Source organism: Muscardinus avellanarius (assembly GCF_963383645.1).
Source record: "Muscardinus avellanarius genome assembly, chromosome: 2".
Taxonomy (NCBI): Eukaryota; Metazoa; Chordata; class Mammalia; order Rodentia; family Gliridae; genus Muscardinus; species Muscardinus avellanarius.
In genome coordinates this window covers 19,988,693-19,994,407 of record NC_137787.1, presented here as the reverse complement: position 1 = coordinate 19,994,407, position 5,715 = coordinate 19,988,693, and positions in this window count along the sequence as shown.

The following is a 5,715-nucleotide window of genomic DNA, read 5'->3' as shown; positions in this document are numbered from 1 at the left end:
GATTAAATCTTTGGGTTTCTTTTCAGTATTGAGAATTGAACCCTGGGGTGTTCTACCTCTGAGCTATACCCCCAGTCCTTTTTATTTTTTAGTTTTGAAACAGGGTCTCACTAAATCGCTGGGGATTTTGCTAAATTGCTGAGACTGATCTCAAACCTGCAACCCATCTATCTTAGCCTCCCAAGTATTAAGATTTATTTTTTTGTGGTACTAGGGGTAGAACCCAGGGGAATTTTCTACCTCTGGGCTATACTCCCAGACCTATTAAAATTTGTTTATTTATTTCTTTATTGTGGTACTGGGGGTGGAACCCAGGGGCTTTTCTACCTCTGGACTATACTCCCAGACCTATTTTATACTTTATTTGGAAACAGGGTCTCACTGAGTTGCTGAGAGCCTCACTAAGTAGCTGGAGGCTGGCTGCAAACCTGTGCGATCCTCCTGTCTCAGCCTCCCAAGCACTGGGATTACAGGTGTGTGCCACTTCGCCTGGCTTATTTTTTTATTTTGAGATAGAGTTTTGCTGAGTAGTTCAGACTGGTCTTGAACTTGTGATACTCCTATCTCAGCCTTCCAAATCCTGGGATTATAGATATAGCAAAATATTTAACAGGGATGTCGCAGCCAGGAGAGACAGCACATGCTGTAAAACCTGGGAGGCTGAGACAGGAGGATGGCAGGTTAGAAATCAGCCTCAGAAATGTAGTGAGACCCCCAGCAACTTAACACCCTGCTTCAAAATATAAAGGGCTCAGAAGTAGAGTGCCCTTGGGCTCAATCTCCAGTACCAAACAAAATAAAATAAAAGGGGAGTCCGTCTTATCCCCACCTCCACCTCCCACTCCTCCACACTCTCCAGCAGGCTTGGCTCCTGGGCTCCACTGAGATGCTCCTACCAGGGTCTCCAGCGACCTCCGTCTTGCCAAAGCCACAAAGGCCATAGCTACATCTCTGTTTTCTGAAGCTCGCCACAGCAGTGTTTGACAAGGTGGGGTCTCCTTCCTTCCCGAAGCTCCTTTTCCATGGCTCGAGGTTTGTCTGAGCCTCCTTGGCGGCCTCTGGCGGCTCACCTTCAACAGAGCTCCCCACAGCCCAGGCCCTGTGCTCTTGTTTTTATTCTCTACTTTTCTCCCCAAAAGAGCAATTGTTGAGGCTCAGTGACTGGTGTGCAGAGTTTTATCTCATTGTCTATACTTCGGTGTATATGTTTAAATGTTCATAATAAAAAGTTATTGTAGCTGAGCGTGGTGGTGCCCTGCGAACCCAGCACTTGGGAGGCTTAGACAGGAGGATTGCAGGGGTGAGACCATCCTCAGCAATAGTGAGAGTCTCTGTAACCTAGTGATACCCTGTTTCATGTGTGTGTGTGTGTGTGTGTGTGTGTGTGTGTGTGTGTGTACTGGGGGTGGAACTCAGGGGCTTTCTACCTCAAGGCTACACCTGCAGACTTATTTTTGTATTTGATTTGGAAACAGGGTCTCACTAAGTTGCTGAGAGCCTCACTAAGTAGCTGAGTCTGGCTTCGAACCCGTGTGATCCTCCTGTCTCAGCCTCCCAAGTACTGAGATTACAAGCGTGCGCCACCACGCCTGGATGTATACTCTGTCTCTAAATAAATAAGTAAACAAGCCGGGCGTGGTGGCGCACGCTTGTAATCCCAGCATTCGGGAGGCTGAGACTGGAGGATCGCGGTTCGCGGACAGCCTCATTTTCTCTTGATTTTCTGCCCTCGTGTGCTCCCTGCCAAGCCCACTTCTGTTCTCGGCATCTCAGGCTGTGTGAACAATATCGCCTTGACCCAAGTACTTAAGTTAAAATCTAGGGTCAGATTATTCCCTCCCCCCCACCTTATATTAGAATTTTTGGCTGCAAATAATGGAAAGCATAACTAATCGTGACTTAAACAATGAGGAGATTCATTATCCGGTGAGGGATCAGAGTGCAGGGCAGCTTCAGGCGGACCCAGGCACGGCACCAATAACTCCGGTGTTTCTGGCTCTGGGCTCCGCCATCCCCCATGGGCTGGTGACATTTTCCCTCATGATCATAAGATGGCTGCAGCAGCTCTAAACGTCATGTCCTCGATATGACACTGTCTTAAGGTAGGGAAGGGGGAGGATTTCTTTCCACGTCTCTTTTTATCAGAGAGAAAATCCTTAAAGTACCTCCCTAAAAAATAAAAAGAAGACCACTTCCGGGAAGATGGCGACCGAGAAAAGCGGGGCTTAAGAGTCCCGCTAACAACCAATCTCCATTACCACAAAAAGAGCGCCTTTCATAGCCAGAAAACACCATCACCAGAAAAACAAAAAAAAACACCAGGCTCCAGAGAGAAAGCGGACTGAGAACAGAGCTCAGGGCCACAGAGGAGACACACGCGCCCGAGGACGCGGCAGCAGCGCCATACTGCCTGCGGCAGCGGCGAACTCAACAGACGGCTACAGCAAGCCAGGTGAGCCGCTGCGGAACAGCCAGGCGGGATCTTTCGGCGCAGACAGCATTTAAAGCTCCCAGTGGCTGAGCTCAGCACACGCTTCAGGGATTAATCAAAACCAGAGAAGAAAAAATACGCCAGCCTCATGGCCGAGGGCGTGGCAGAGGCGCCATATTGCCACCGGCGGCGGCAGCAGCAGTGAATTCACCGAGTCCAGTACAGCTACATCTGCGTACTCAAGAACAGTGAGTCAAATTGCGGGCCACAGAGGAGAAATCGCAGTATTGGGCCTCCTGGGACTTGACCCAGTGAGGGAGTGGTGGTGGCAGAGATATCACACCATAGGAGAACGTGCAACCTGGCACCCCCCATAGTTTAAAGCAGCCTCTATCGACTCCCTGGGTCGGAGACTCTGTGATACAACCCAGTAAAGGAGTAGTGGGGTCTGAGATAATACAGACTCGAGATCCAGAGCACCTTAAGTGAAGCCATAGTGACCCAAGGGAAGAACCCAGAGAAGGCACAAACCTCCGAAATCATGGGAAAGAGGAATAACACTGGAGTAATGAATGTGCACAACCCCACAACATCAGAACCTGATAAAACAGAAAATCAGAGATTTCTAGAAGATCAAATCAGGAAAATAACTGTAGAAATAATAGAGGTGCTTCGAAAAGAACTCAGAGAGAGCCAAAAAGAGATAAAGGATGCAATTAATGAAGTAAAGGCCTCAATTCAAAGCACAAACAACCGATTAGACCACATGGGGAACAGAATCTCGCTCTTAGAAGATGATCATTCCAAAAATGAATGCATAGTTTCTAATCTAGAAAAAAATATCCAATAGCAGGAATCTGACATTGAAGAAATATGGGCCCATCTTAAGAGAGCTAACCTAAGAATAATTGGAATAGAGGAGGGAAAAGAAAGTGATACCAAAGGGATCAACAATCTCTTCAAGGAAGTAATAGCAGAAAATTTTCCAAATATAGAGCAAGAGGTTGATACACAGATCCAGGAAACTTATAGAACTCCCTTTAGACAGGATCGGAGAAGAGGATCCCCACGCCATATAATTGTCAAAATGACCAATGTAGAAGCCAAGCAGAGAATCTTAAAGGCAACAAAAACAAAGGGCCAAGTGACATTCAGAGGCAAACCAATTAGAATCACTCCAGACTTCCCAAACCAAGTCATGAGAGCCAGAAGGGCTTGGAGTAACATATTCCAAACTCTGAAAGAAAACAACTTCCAGCCAAAAATTTCCTATCCAGCAAAACTTTCTATCAAATTAGATGGAGAAATAAGAAGCTTCCATGACAAACAGAAACTGAAGGAATTTATGTCTTCAAAACCAGCGCTAGAGAAAATACTCAAAGAGATTAACTACAAAGAAGAAATAGGTAACACTCACCAGAACCAGAGAAACAAGAGTTTCCATCCAACAGACAACTAAGATTGGTTATCTGTGGAGATTCATTATTTATGTTAGTCTTTTACCTATCTCTAAGTTGTATTGTTTGCCTTTATTGTTGTTAATTTTTAGGATTTCTAGTTGGAATATTAATATACCTTCAGATATAGCATTTGGAAATATTTTATCCAATTCTATTAGTAACTTTTAACTGTTTACATTGTCTTTGGATATACAATATTTTCTTTTATTTTTTAGGGAGTTTGTATATTCTTCTGTTGCCTGTGCCATTGAAATCATATCCAAGAAATCACTGCCAATTTCAATGTTGTGAGGTTTTATGACCCAGATTTTCTCCTAAAAGTTTATAGTCTTAAGATTTATATTTAGGTCTTTTATCTATTTTGAGTTAATACTTGTATATGGGATTAGGTAAAGGTCCAATTTTATTCTTTTCCATGTAATTATTATTTTTCAACAATATTTAGTTAAAAGATTATTATTTCCACCACCAAATGTTCGTGGAAACCTTGTCAAAAATAACTTGACAATATAGGGAAGAATTTAGCTCTAGGCTTGTATTTAACTCTAATGGTCTATATATCTGCCTTTAGAACAGTACTACACTGTTTCAATTATTGTAGCTTTATATGGTTTGAAATCAGAAAATATATATCTGCAAGCTTTGTTCTTTTTCAAGATCGTTTTGGGCATCTAGAATTCATATTCCATATTAGGATAGATTTTTTTCTGAAAAATAAATATATAAATATATGATAGTTTCACCTAAAAAAACAGAAAAAAATATGCTCTAGTAAGAAAGAAAGCAAAAAGAAATATTGAAATGCTATCTTTAAATCATCAAACGCTTGGTATCAGACAAATGAAACTGTTATGTGAGATTATCATTTTTAATTTTGGATAAATTGCTATAATACTAGATGTCAACCACTAAGCCAAGCATGGGAAGGAGGGATGGGGAGGGAATGGGGTGGGGATCGGGTGGGGGCTGACTGGGCGATGTGTGCATGTATGTCTACAAAAGTTTGTATCCCACTATGATGTATGAATACAGTGCACCAATAAAATAAAATTAAAAAAAAAATAAAAAATAAAAAATAAAAAAAATAAAAAGAATTTTTTTTAATTAAGAAGGAGAGAGGGAGGAAAAGAAAGAAAGAAAGAAAGAAAGAAAGAAAGAAAGAAAGAAAGAAAGAAAGAAAAAAGAAAAAGGGAAGGACACCTTAGCAGACATCCCTTTGTTTCTCACTAGCCCATTCCTAAACCAGTTGCTGGAAAGAGGAAATCGAAACCCATGAACGGTTTACACTGATCGATATTCACCTGTGGGTCTGAGGAAACCAACTTCTTTCAACAACTTAAACAAAACAAGGCCGGGCATGGTGGCGCACGCTTGTAATCCCAGCATTCAGGAGGCTGAGACCAGAGGCTCGCGGTTCGCGGACAGCCTCAGCTACTTAGTGAGGCCCTCTGCAACTCAGTGAGACCTGGTTTCAAAATAAAGAATAAAAAATAGGGCAGGGGTTGTAGCTTGGAGGCCAAATGCCCCTGGGTTCCATCCCCAGACCCCCCCCCCCACACACACACACACAAAAAAAAAAACAACCAAGCCCCTGCCAGCAAAGAAGTGGGGCCAGTGCAGGAAGGTTGTTGGGGAGGTCTGCCACAGCCTGTATCCACACGCCCTTCACTTTACTTTGAACCCAATTACTCTCACCACCAACTCCTACTATAGCTCTGGTCCAAGCCACCCTCCTCTCCTTCCTCAATGTATGAAGCACCCCCTCATCCAGCTGCCCGCATCTGCCCTGCAGCATCCTCTCATCCAGCTGCCCACATCTGCCCT